Source organism: Triturus cristatus, chromosome 1_1, assembly GCF_964204655.1.
Source record: "Triturus cristatus chromosome 1_1, aTriCri1.1, whole genome shotgun sequence".
NCBI classification, from domain to species: Eukaryota; Metazoa; Chordata; class Amphibia; order Caudata; family Salamandridae; genus Triturus; species Triturus cristatus.
This window is the reverse complement of record NC_140579.1, coordinates 965,806,349-965,819,915: the sequence shown is the minus strand read 5'-3', so window position 1 is coordinate 965,819,915 and position 13,567 is coordinate 965,806,349. Positions and strand designations below refer to the sequence as shown.

The window sequence follows — 13,567 nt, the reverse complement described above, 5'->3', positions numbered from 1 at the left end:
TGGGATACATTGTTTGTTTCCCTTCTGCGAACACAGATTGTGCTCCCTCTGTCAGCCCCACCTGCCTTTCTAAGACCCACGTGCAGTTACTTGATCTTCGGCCCGGGCGCGGCTTTTAAATTAAAAGTCATTGAGTGGTGCTATGCTTCCTCTGGTCTTTGTCTGGAGCAGATGGCCTCCGAGCATGAAAAAGGCAATGCAATGTGTGTTGTTCACATAGAAAGTTTTAAATATCTAGCGCCACTACCTCAGTAAACCTTTCCTGAGCATTGAGAAGAGACCTGCCAGACTCTCCATCCTTTCAAAATAAGCTTTGAACAGCCGCCTCTGCTGCAGCCCATTGCCCCCCTGCCCAGCCTGGTTGAAACACTTCCACGATTCGTCGCAGCTCAAGAGAAAGAAAGTAGGAGAAGCGCACGAAGCATGAGGATTGTTAGGCAGCAGCATCACCAGTGGCGGTGCGTACATTAGGGCGCTGGGGCATTACCCACAAGCCGTGCCCGCAGCTCCCTCGGCGGCTCTGTCTGAACTGACAATGCATGTCGGTCAGCATGACGCCGGACCGCCCACCCCCTTCAGAGTTTGAAGGGGGAGGGCGGTCCGGCGTCATGCTGACTGGCATGCATTGTCAGACCAGTGGGTGGCGCGGAGCGCACAGTAGGCAGCAGCCCAAGTGTGCATGTTGGGTTTAGATCGGAGAATTTTTCCGACCAGCCCAGTCATGCGCACTAGTGTTTGCTCTGGCTGGCGGCTGCGCATTAGGAGAGCGATGGTTGATAAACGCTGCAACCCTCAGTCTCCTAATGGGCGGGCGGGCGGCGAGTATCCCTGCTAAGCGAATGCTGGTGCTGCTGGAGCAGTGTCAGTATTGGCGGAGAGGGGTTGCAGCCAGTGACGCGGCTGTTCCATTTATGAAGAAGATGGAAGCGCCAATGCAGGACCCTGGCCCAGGACACGGTCAGGTAAGTTTTCTTTTTATTTCATATTAAACTCCCCCCCGGCCCCTACCCCCGCGCGACCCCCCCCCCCACGAGTATTGCAACTGAGCCGTGTTTGTGCGTGTGGGATGCATAATCAAAATCGCAGTGAAGCTAATTCGATCCATGTTGTCTTTTGATCTACGTATTGCCTGACATCAGCAGCTAAGCTTTAATATACCTTTGAAGGTATTATTAGATTCAAGGTAATGCTAGGAAGATAAGGGCCCTGGACTCAGGTACACTTCTGACCGGCATAGTGTACGGAAGTGATGGACACACTGAATGACATAGAAAGCGGGGCCCAGAATAACCTAACGACCCAACACAGCTAACAAGAAAATTGTTGGCATGCTGAAACACTGTAACACTGGACAACCTGGGTCTAGTGCTGAGTCAACAAAGATAAACAAAAGGCATATCTACTAGTTCCGACATCTCTAGTTAGAGAAGAACCCTTTAGGGAACAGAACCCATCAATCACCGAGGAGTCAGTGTGTTGTCATCATCTGGGTCTGTTTCTCTTGATACACCGCACCAGGTCTAGATGGAACGACCTGATCGCGAGTAAAGAGAGGTGGCATACAAGGGTTGTAATCAGATCTCCACCAGATATGACGAAAAGGTGAATTCTCCTTCGCGTGAGAGGGGTTCAAAAAAGTGCAGCACTAAATCAAAAAAGTGTAAATAAAAATGGCTAGAGAAACTCAAAAGTACTTTAATCGATAGAGTACCTCTGCCAAAATTAAAAAGCAAAATGGCAATTTAGCATAAATACATCGTCATTATGCTCATTGTCCATAGTATCTGGTCGACATGTTTCTGCCCACTGGGATCTAAATAGTATCAAGGGCATTCATCAGGACCTCAATTTTGCTGCTACTATGAAAAAGTGAAAGTGTAAAAATATTTATTGTATTACAGACATTCCTACCACCGGTTGAACTCCGTGGATGTCAAAACCGGGTACCTAGGAAAGTGGAAAAACATAGATAAGGAAATGCGAAGAGCTATCAATGTTAACATGACCAGCAGACAACAGTATAAATATACCGTCATAAAAAACACAAATTAGTGTTGGTTCCATCCAATAGTGTATTAGATTGCACTTACCCTACAATTCTGGGTGATACCCTCACCTCAACCTGGTTTCTACTCAGGGAAGGGGGCCCCGCTCTGATAAAGGGGAGAAGAAAAAAGAAACAAGGCTGTTGAAAAACATGCCTAAATCTTTAAGCTCCCCATCATAAATGACTAAAAAGTATAAAGTTTATCCATGTCTCTAAAAAATAAGTGGAGGCACAAAGCATGGCAGTGATGTCCTTATAAGGGTAAATTACCCCTGCTTTCTAATCAGAAAAAAGGAAGAGCCCTAACAATTCATAGATAGATATAGTTAAAAAGCCATTGAAAGACCCAGAAGGCTCTTATGAAAAACGCTAGTGTTAAGGACTCTTATGTTGTCAGAAAAAGATTCAGAAAATGATTCTGAGGCATTCCCAGAGTAAGAGCTAAGCTTACCTCTCCGTCGGTACCCCAGGGCGGTCTATGAGTAAAGACCGGAGGTACCGACGCGAGCAGAGAGGGAGTGTTTTGTAGTGTACTAGATTGCAAACAGGTGGGTCTGTTACATCAGGGTGGCTTTGGTAAAGCCTGTAATGTTTGTAACAGCGTGAGGACCCAAATGCCGATAATGAGTACTGCGCATGCGTTGAAAGCGCAATGAAGTGCGTATGTGTTGTATTAGAGACGCTGATCTAGTACATCTCTAATGCAAACAGGTGGGTCTGTTACATCGGTGTGGCTTTGGTAAAGCCTGTAATGTTTGTAACAGCGTTTTAAAAACTGCCGAAATCCCTTTCTATTTATTTAGTGTGGGAATCTAGTACAGGCGCTCTACAATATTAGAGATGTACTACCACATCGTCTCTAATATAACACATGCGCACTCTATCGCGCTTTCAATGCATGCGCAGTACTCGATATCGGCATTAGAGATGTACTAGATCAGCGTCTCTAATACAACACATACGCACTTCATCGCGCTTTCAATGCATGCGCAGTACTCATTATCGGCATTTGGGTCCTCACGCTGTTACAAACATTACAGGCTTTACCAAAGCCACACCGATGTAACAGACCCACCTGTTTGCATTAGAGATGTACTAGATCAGCGTCTCTAATACAACACATACGCACTTCATTGCGCTTTCAACGCATGCGCAGTACTCATTATCGGCATTTGGGTCCTCACGCTGTTACAAACATTACAGGCTTTACCAAAGCCACCCTGATGTAACAGACCCACCTGTTTGCAATCTAGTACACTACAAAACACTCCCTCTCTGCTCGCGTCGGTACCTCCGGTCTTTACTCATAGACCGCCCTGGGGTACCGACGGAGAGGTAAGCTTAGCTCTTACTCTGGGAATGCCTCAGAATCATTTTCTGAATCTTTTTCTGACAACATAAGAGTCCTTAACACTAGCGTTTTTCATAAGAGCCTTCTGGGTCTTTCAATGGCTTTTTAACTATATCTATCTATGAATTGTTAGGGCTCTTCCTTTTTTCTGATTAGAAAGCAGGGGTAATTTACCCTTATAAGGACATCACTGCCATGCTTTGTGCCTCCACTTATTTTTTAGAGACATGGATAAACTTTATACTTTTTAGTCATTTATGATGGGGAGCTTAAAGATTTAGGCATGTTTTTCAACAGCCTTGTTTCTTTTTTCTTCTCCCCTTTATCAGAGCGGGGCCCCCTTCCCTGAGTAGAAACCAGGTTGAGGTGAGGGTATCACCCAGAATTGTAGGGTAAGTGCAATCTAATACACTATTGGATGTAACCAACACTAATTTGTGTTTTTTATGACGGTATATTTATACTGTTGTCTGCTGGTCATGTTAACATTGATAGCTCTTCGCATTTCCTTATCTATGTTTTTCCACTTTCCTAGGTACCCGGTTTTGACATCCACGGAGTTCAACCGGTGGTAGGAATGTCTGTAATACAATAAATATTTTTACACTTTCACTTTTTCATAGTAGCAGCAAAATTGAGGTCCTGATGAATGCCCTTGATACTATTTAGATCCCAGTGGGCAGAAACATGTCGACCAGATACTATGGACAATGAGCATAATGACGATGTATTTATGCTAAATTGCCATTTTGCTTTTTAATTTTGGCAGAGGTACTCTATCGATTAAAGTACTTTTGAGTTTCTCTAGCCATTTTTATTTACACTTTTTTGATTTAGTGCTGCACTTTTTTGAACCCCTCTCACGCGAAGGAGAATTCACCTTTTTGTCATATCTGGTGGAGATCTGATTACAACCCTTGTATGCCACCTCTCTTTACTCGCGATCAGGTCGTTCCATCTAGACCTGGTGCGGTGTATCAAGAGAAACAGACCCAGATGATGACAACACACTGACTCCTCGGTGATTGATGGGTTCTGTTCCCTAAAGGGTTCTTCTCTAACTAGAGATGTCGGAACTAGTAGATATGCCTTTTGTTTATCTTTGTTGACTCAGCACTAGACCCAGGTTGTCCAGTGTTACAGTGATTCGGTTAAGGGGATTCACAACCTGCTGGTCTTTAAAATCTCTCCCTTGGACCTTCTCCCACGTTTTCTTGTTGTTACGGCATGCTGAAACACACACGGCGCATCCAATTGTGTTTGGGTTGTTACACCAAGAAATTGAGTGAAATTGGCTATTCAATTATAGAATATCCCCATCAGGCTTCCTCCGCTAAAGAAGGTACAATGAAGTGCGCATTGCAGGCCATCTTTAAAGCAGGATTACGCCCCTGGCCAAATTACCTGCAGAGCACTCTTAATACTTGAACTTGAATTCCAGACTCATAAAGCATACTGCGGTAACACACCGTCAGCTAAAGCGAATTTTAAAAACTCAAGGTAGGCAATTGTCCGAAGGGTTCCACGTGCAGGAAGTAATGCACTTTGGGGGGTTCCAGGTTTGCTTCATTCGTACGAGGCTATATTTGCAGGCCTCATTAGGCAGGCCAGCTCTACAAAATATACTGTACATGAGGCTCCTGGTACTACCGCTATGGAAATTCAGAGCGCATTGTAAATCAAAAACTGCGTGCCAGCAGTAGTGTCATTTGTGCACGTATGTTACTGAATCGCGCAGTCACCTATTTTGCTGTTGTCCCGCTCTGATGACAGACGCTCTTTGTTGACGCCTTTATTCATGAAGTCTGGCATAGGAACATGCAGGGAGCTGTTACTTACGTACATGTGTGATGTTCCAATGGAACCGGCTAGAATAGCAAAATACTGTTCCATAGAAGCGGCCCGGCTAAGGGAATACAACATTTGACAGTCATCGGTTGTATATCCTCCTCCTAGAAACCCAGAAAGGAACTATTAGTTTGTCTGCGCCCGCCCACGAATGCTGCTCACAGTGACTCTCATTAAGGCGCTTTGCACTTGTGTTTGTACCTGGACTGCTGTTGTCATGTTTGTATTTTAGATCAAACCTTGCACTTTAGCACTTTCTCTTACTTACTAGGTGACTTGGAATCAATCAAGTACTTGTCTCAAGCGCTGACTTAATCCTTGCACTTTAGGCCAAACCAAAGGCTGCACAGAATGCCAGAAAGTATTTACTTGCTTGTTAAGTTAACGACTGCCCAAGAATTGTGGTAAAATGACTCGCATTAAGGCACAGCGCACTTTTGTATGATCCTGAAACGCTGTTACTTCTGTATTTTAGATCAAACTTTTTGTGTTTTGTACTAAGCGACATACAATGAATCAAATACTTTTATCAGCGTGCTGTCGACACGGTGCTAATCATACCCTTGCATTTTAGACCAAAACTTGCACTTTACATGACATAAGGCTATTACAATAGTTTACAAACATATAAGCTGTTAAGGTGATATGACTGAAGTAAATGCTCATATGCTACTATCTAGATTTTGTTTAAAGATCTTTGTCTATAGATGAATTAGGGAGCCATTATGACAGATACTTTTGGCAAAATACAATAAATAAATAATGCGGTGGGCTTAGTGTGATGGGAAGGAAGTGGGGATGAGACAAAGTGTGGTTGTGAGTTTAGGCGTCGGGCTGAAGAACGAAGGCAGCAGTGGCTGGAAGATAGCTCAGCATTAGTACATGTGAAAATAAATAGATTAATTTCCACTGGTGGAACAAAGCAGATTGAGGCACATTTTAATTGGGGTGCCGCTCGTAGGCGAGGAAATCACTTCATTTTTAAAACCTTCGTTTAAACTCCTACCTTCCACGGAGCTGCTGGCTGACAAGATTCAAAGGCGCTGAACAACTTCTGGGGCTCCCATCGTTCCCGGGACTGCGAGGACCAGTGTGCTTTGCTTGACTTTTTTGCCACCGCACCTGGTTCCTCTTCCCGGCCCCTCCTATCAGCACTACTTCAAGCCTCGCGGCCCCCACTTCGCGGGTGCCGCTTGTAGGCGAGGAAATCACTTCATTTTTAAAACCTTCGTTTAAACTCCTACCTTCCACGGAGCTGCTGGCTGACAAGATTCAAAGGCGCTGAACAACTTCTGGGGCTCCCATCGTTCCCGGGACTGCGAGGACCAGTGTGCCTTGCTTGACTTTTTTGCTACCGCACCTGGTTCCTCTTCCCGGCCCCTCCTCTCAGCACTACTTCAAGCCACGCGACCCCCGCTTCGCGGGAGCCGCTCGTAGGCGAGGAAATAACTTCATTTTTAAAACTTTCGTTTAAACTCCTACCTTCCACGGAGCTGCTGGCTGACAAGATTCAAAGGCGCTGAACAACTTCTGGGGCTCCCATCGTTCCCGGGACTGCGAGGACCAGTGTGCCTTGCTTGACTTTTTTGCTACCGCACCTGGTTCCTCTTCCCGGCCCCTCCTCTCAGCACTACTTCAAGCCTCGCGGCCCCCGCTTCGCGGGCGCCGCTCGTAGGCGAGGAAATCACTTCATTTTTAAAACCTTCGTTTAAACTCCTACCTTCCACGGAGCTGCTGGCTGACAAGATTCAAAGGCGCTGAACAACTTCTGGGGCTCCCATCGTTCCCGGGACTGCGAGGACCAGTGTGCCTTGCTTGACTTTTTTGCCACTGCACCTGGTTCCTCTTCCCGGCTCCTCCTCTTCCTCCCATTTTAGTTACGACCTATCCACGCGTGTGCGGGGCGCAGAAGCCCGGGCAAAGGGCGGGCCCATTCAAGCACGGACAAGACCGGACCGGGCCCCCCCCTCTTTGGCTCTCAGTGCTTACAGAGGTAACTAATGGCTACACAGAAGAAAATATTGCCATCAACCCCGATGCTCCCAGGTACATTGGATAATTTTCTTATTAGGGCCAATTCGGTGATAAATAATGAGCTGTACATATTAGAACAGCGACTCTCGGAAGGTATTGAAAACACTAGAAGATCTTCCCTTGGTTTACTCGCATCTGCCAGATCTCCGGAGATCTTGAATAACTCTCATACTGCTCTAATGAATAGTATCGATCAAACGATCGATTCAGTTCTTCGGGACTTAAGAACCAGTACAGCTTCTCGGCGCGATTCCCTCCAACTTATTCCCGAGAGCTCTACTGTACTTTCATTAGATGCTGTTGTGAACCGGGGGGGGGAAAAAATTTCGAGAGCAGCTCATGGTCCACGGAAGGGGGCGGTATCTAAAAGGAAATGTGTAAGAAAGATGAAGGGTGGGAAAAAGGCCAGAACAGATGTTATTTGTGAATCACCGTCCGAGGTTCCATCTAAGGCACCGTCTGGCCTTACTGAAACCTCTACTCTAACACCCACCCTAATCTGTGAACAAACACCCTATTACCCTTCCTCCCCTATCACCGCTGAGGGATCAGGTCGAGAGATAGATTCTTCAATCAGCACTTTAGTAAATGCGCTGAAGACCTTTTTCGATCCTTTATTGGCTAGATTCGATTCTATTAATGATACACTAAAAGAAATAGAAAAAGCTACAGGGATTATCACTAATTGCTTAATGAACAATGGTAGCTTTAGTCCCAAAACTGATAATGCACAACAACTGCAACCCCCGGATCCCCTGCCTTTGTCTACTGTTAATTCAGGTGGCCCTTCTAAACTTACAGGAGCAAGGGAAGTAACTGTCACAGATGACACTTCACGATCTTTGAATTCACCTCACCCCACTGTTGATATGCTTCAATTAACACAGAATTGTCCATCTGACCAACTAAGGTCCACGGAAAATGTTGCCGAACTGAATACCCTTAGTGCTAATGGGGAAACCGACAAAAATGACTTGGGGAAGTTATGTTGGAAAGATTTAGTGAACTTACCCCCTGAGGCGGCTCCCTATGTAATAGTCTTGGCTGGAGTCCCTAAGTGCACTAATCCTGACTCAGAAACTTATGATCGGGACTCTTGTAGATTTTGGCAGATTGTGACTACTGGTTCGGCCGTCACAGACTCTGCAATCATTCCGAATATTGCTCCAGAAGTCTGGGAGGATCATTTTAGTCTTTTATATAAGAGTCACTCTCTCAGTACGGCTCCCCCCTTGGATGATTTGCTGCTAAGTGACGCCTTTCTGCTCGATTCAATCAGCTTTACTCTTGTGGAAGTGCAGGCTGCCATCTCGGCGCTCCCTGCGGGAAAGGCCCCTGGTCTTGATAGGGTACCCTGTGATCTGTATAAACATGAACCGAGAGTCTGGGCACCCTATCTTTTAACCATATTTAATGGAATTGCTATGGGCATGAAGATTCCTCACACTTGGCTGGGTGCGGAGGTGGTCCCCATTTTTAAGAAGGGATCGCCTCTTCTCCCAGCCAACTATCGGCCTATTAGCCTTATTGATGTAGCCCAAAAACTCTTCGCTAGGCTGATTTTAGATCGCCTTTTAGATTGGATCGATGAGTTTGAGATCTTGAGCCATTACCAGGCTGGTTTCAGGAAAAGTGTATCTACTACCGACCAGATCTTTAGGTTCAATATGCTGTTTTGGAAGACGGTCGTGGTTGAGGGCGGATCCCTATATACTGTTTTTGTAGATCTGCGATCAGCTTTTGATCTAGTGCCACGTACCAAGTTATGGGCTGTTCTCCGCGATTTAGGAATTCCACCCCCCCTTCTCGACATTATAATACGACTCCACACTGATAATTTTGCTAAGGTTAGATGTGGGAGAGAGGGTAATTTATCATCTAGCTTCCCTGTTAACAGGGGGGTTCGCCAGGGTTGTGTCCTGGCGCCAACCCTCTTCTGTCTTTATGTAAATGGAGTCATCTCTTACCTAAGTGCGGTTTCCAACAGAGACGCGCCAAAGCTCGCTGGTGTGGGGATTTCGGCGATTATGTTCGCTGACGATACTTTGCTACTTGCTAAGTCCCCTATGGGCATCCAGCGAGTTTTGGATGGCTTTGTCTCCTTCTGTCAAGATAGGGGGCTGGAAATTAATACGGCCAAAACAAAGTTCATGATTTTGAATCCCCCTAAAAAATCCCGCCCCAATCCGACCATCGGCGGTGTTAGTTTGGAGAGAGTACAGATGTTTGAGTACTTGGGAGTGACCATAAATGAAAACTTTCTTTGGACTCAACACCGGACCAAATCCCAACTAAAATTAACGCAGAAAACTGGGGGGATTATCAAACTTTGGAACAATTCCTACACAAACCTATTGGTCCGCCTCTAGAGATCTATAAAATGCAGGCCAGAGGGGCAGTAACTTACGGGGCCGAGCTCTGGGGTCACAATTGCCCTCAAGCAATTGTGGCCATCGAAAATAAATTTCTTCGGCAACTTTTATCCCTTCCTAGTAGTACTCCCCTTCTCCCCCTTAGGTTAGACTTAGGAATAAGATCCATAAAGGAGGAACTAGGCCTAAAGCCCCTAACCTTTTGGCGGCGTCTCTGGGCAACCCCTGAACTTAATACCTATAGACTAGAATTTTTGGATTTATTGAAATACCAAACTATACAAAAACGTCCCTGGTTAAAATATATAAAGGAAGAGTTTGATAGGTTGGGTTGCCCTTCTCTGTGGAGTTCTCCAGAAGACGCATCAAAAACTATATCCCGTAAAGATTTGGTTAGAATGTATTATGAAAGCAACCTGTCGGTTTGGCGGGTCTCTGATAAACTGGGTTCCATGACAAGTTCATTTCTCTTAATCAAAGATTATTATAAGTTTGAGATAGTGCTGAATGATATTTATCCTACTACCCTCAGAAAATTATATCTCCAATGGAGATACAACTCGCTTCCAATTCGAGCTCTTACGAGCAGATGGCACCCTCCATCCATTGTCAATTGTCCCCTTTGCACTGACCAGCCTGAAAATGATCTCCATGTAATCCTCTTTTGTCCTTTGTACACAGTATTTAGGAAAAAGTGGATTGTTCCCCTATGTAAAAAATGGGGCTTTAGGAAACATTTGGAGGCTTATCGAATACTAAAAACAGATTTATCACCACTAACCGTTTTTGCTGTCCGCAAATTTTTAGATGCAATGTGGAAAACCAGAAGAAAGTCTTTGGAATAATGAGATCACTCTGTTTTATATGTTCCTGTGTATGTTGGACGATTGGTCCCAAGGTCATCTTCTGTGTTTTGCTAATTTGATAATCATTCAATTTCCGGCTATAATGTGTATTGCGGATGTATTTTTATCATATATTGTATACCTGTAATTTTATGCTCTATTCCTGTGTTTTTTCTTTTATGACTCTTTGTAGTCGAAATAAAGATATTAAAGAAAGAAAGAAAGAATTGGAAAAATGTCATGTAATAAGGAGTGGTGAAAATGGTCTGAAAGAGCACTAAATTAACAATAAAAATGGGAGTAGGCGAACTCGATTTGTGCTCACTTCAATGTTTGCCCAGAATGCATAGACATTCATTCTGACAGGAAGGGCACACAATAGAACTTTGCTTTCTAAAATTTGCTTGAAAATGCACCATTTGTCAACTCTTTTTTCAAAAATTTCTCGGGGGATAACCACCCCAAACCCCTCTTAGGTTGTTAGGGCTTGCTTGCTACACTCGCTCACTGTGGTACACTCCAACTAAAATTTTACGGCCACCACTTTCAAATGTCACCAGCCGCCACTGAGCATCACCCATCTGTCTGTGCCACTTCTCGGTGAGTCAGAGTGAAGAGCTTGACTTAGATTTGCCTCTACCATTCTTGCCGGTGATGTGATCCAATAATATACTGCTGGCTGGCATATAAATATTCACTGTATGAGCAGCTGTGTCACTTTTCAGTGAGAGAACGAGCTACGTGACAACTATTGTCTGCACTCTGGGCCACAGTCGCTGCCAGTAATGTAATGGAAGCATATGCACCACAGGCCCATAGTAGTCTTGCAGCCCTTCTCTAATACCGCACACCGGCAATGACGAAGGGGTTTAAAAAATGGGTTAATCTCGGTTATAACTGTATCATTTCATAAGCATGATTTACAAATATTTCAGAACATGGTATTCACCGGTGACTGTTCCTTCTCTGCATAAATGATCTTGTTTCCACCAGCACCACCCCTTACTCTCGCTCTGTTTCCCTACACCCCCTTCCTTCTTCCTCTTTAATCATCTCTCACTTCCAGTTTAGCACCTGAATAGTCGATTCAGGTGAGGGGGATGAGGGGATATTATGTCTGAACACAAAAGCCCTCCTGCACACCCCTGCAATTAACATCACCCAGAGCAGAAAAGAAGGAAGGAGAAGCCGTTACAGTCAGTTTCAGCCTTTCTATAGCTAAAACTTTCTTACCAAAAAAACAAAACACAGCTACACTGCCCCACAATATAACCCTGATATACACTATTCACAAGATAAATGGTGCATCTTCCTTGTGTAATTATTTTTGTCATGCAGGCATAATGGGCACAAATGTATCAAGCAAAAGACCAAGCTTTTCTTATTCACACATTTGATTTCACCGTTGGTGCCATCAGAGCAAAGGCCAGCTCAGTCACACGAGATACAAGTCTTTTTTGACAGGGAGCCCTAAGTGGCTGGGAGAGGCCCCTTCCCTCTGCCTCACCCCAACCAACCTGCTATTTTACTTTTTGTACCTTACCAACTAGCAAGGATTGGATTAAAACCTATCCCTGCACACCCTCATCCCTGCTTTCAGTTACAGCCAATATGCCCTGCATTTCATATTTTTTTGTAAACAATTTTTATTGGCATTTGGTTATACATTGTGAATCAAACATTACAGCGGAAGAATAGTCATCAGTGTACATCAACTAAAATCCAAATTCCATCAACAGTGGTACAGCATGTGCTTCAATATTGCATTTCGTATTTAATCACATTTTCCCTAACACATATAGCGTTGGTATTTCAGGAAAAAAGTGGGTGTGTGTTTGAGGGGGGCAAGGGGTGGCGGGGATGGGATTAAGCTGTGCTTTGTAGCAGGAATTTACAATCTGTGGAACAAACAAGGCACTGGTCTTCGTAGGTTGGAGTGGGCACACTGGGGATTTCATTAGGGGTACCGAAAAGTACACAGTGTATAAAGCATTGTGTGCAGCAGTCCCTGCAGAGTTGCTGAGGATCGCACATGGGCAGAATGTCGGAATGTTTCCATCTGCCAAACATATAGAAAAAAAGTGGGGTAGTGGGGCCATACTACCATAAAAGGAAGAGGTCCATGAATAGCTCAGAGAGCGCATCAATGCAAAAGGGCTGCCGAGGATGACACCTGCTTTTCAGCCCGAATGCAGGAATCTTAGTTATTTCAATTGGTTAATGCAATCACTGCAGAGATTGTGTTGGAACCAGAGGGGAAACAGCCATCACATTGCATGCGTTACAGCGCAAGTCGTTACAACGACTTGCTCTAAGCGGCGCTCTAAACTAAGGAATAGTATAATTTACTATTCCAACACCTTCCCTACTGTTGCACACACTGGAGTTGGAATAGTAAATAATACTATTCCTAAGTCCAGCGCGCCCTCTAGAGCAAGTCGTTGTGACGACTTGCGTTGTAATGGTACTGCGATGTAACAATGCGGTTATTGTAACAACCTTGTTGTAATCGCATGCGCCTGCGATGTAAAAGGATACATTCGAACCAGAGAGAAACAGAATTGATTACTGCGTCGTGCACTGGGAAATAGTGACTTCTGTATTATAATGCTATGAGTCGCAGCCTGTGACTCAAAGCACTGAGTATGCATAGTTTTAAAATGGTATTACACACAGCATGAGACAGACTGCCCCAACCCGTGCATACATTTAGTGTTCAATAAAAAGAAAGTGTTAACTTTCCATCTCAGGGTTTTTGCAGCAGTTTGATGATAATTTTAGAACTTCTAATTACTCTAAAGATTGCAATCTAAGATATTTAATACTTTCAATGCCCTTCATTGCTTGGTTTTACTGGCAAGACAGTGTCATTTTATGTGTCTCAAATTTGTCACCCATAACCGCACTGAAAGCATGGAGATGTCACACATGAGCAATTTGGACACTTGGCAGCTATGATTCTTAGAGTTTCTCATTGCTGAAATGGGTGTAATATCTGATAATTATGTGTTTTCCTCATCTTCATTGCTTGATTTTCCTCGCGAGAAGGTGTCACTCATAGGGGCATATC

General features: G+C 44.5%; 1 pseudogene; it reads left to right on the top strand.

Annotated features, from left to right (window-relative positions):
* Nucleotides 1-13,567, top strand: part of LOC146871398 (SWI/SNF-related matrix-associated actin-dependent regulator of chromatin subfamily D member 2-like) — a 626,025-nt pseudogene that overhangs the window by 255,295 nt on the left and 357,163 nt on the right.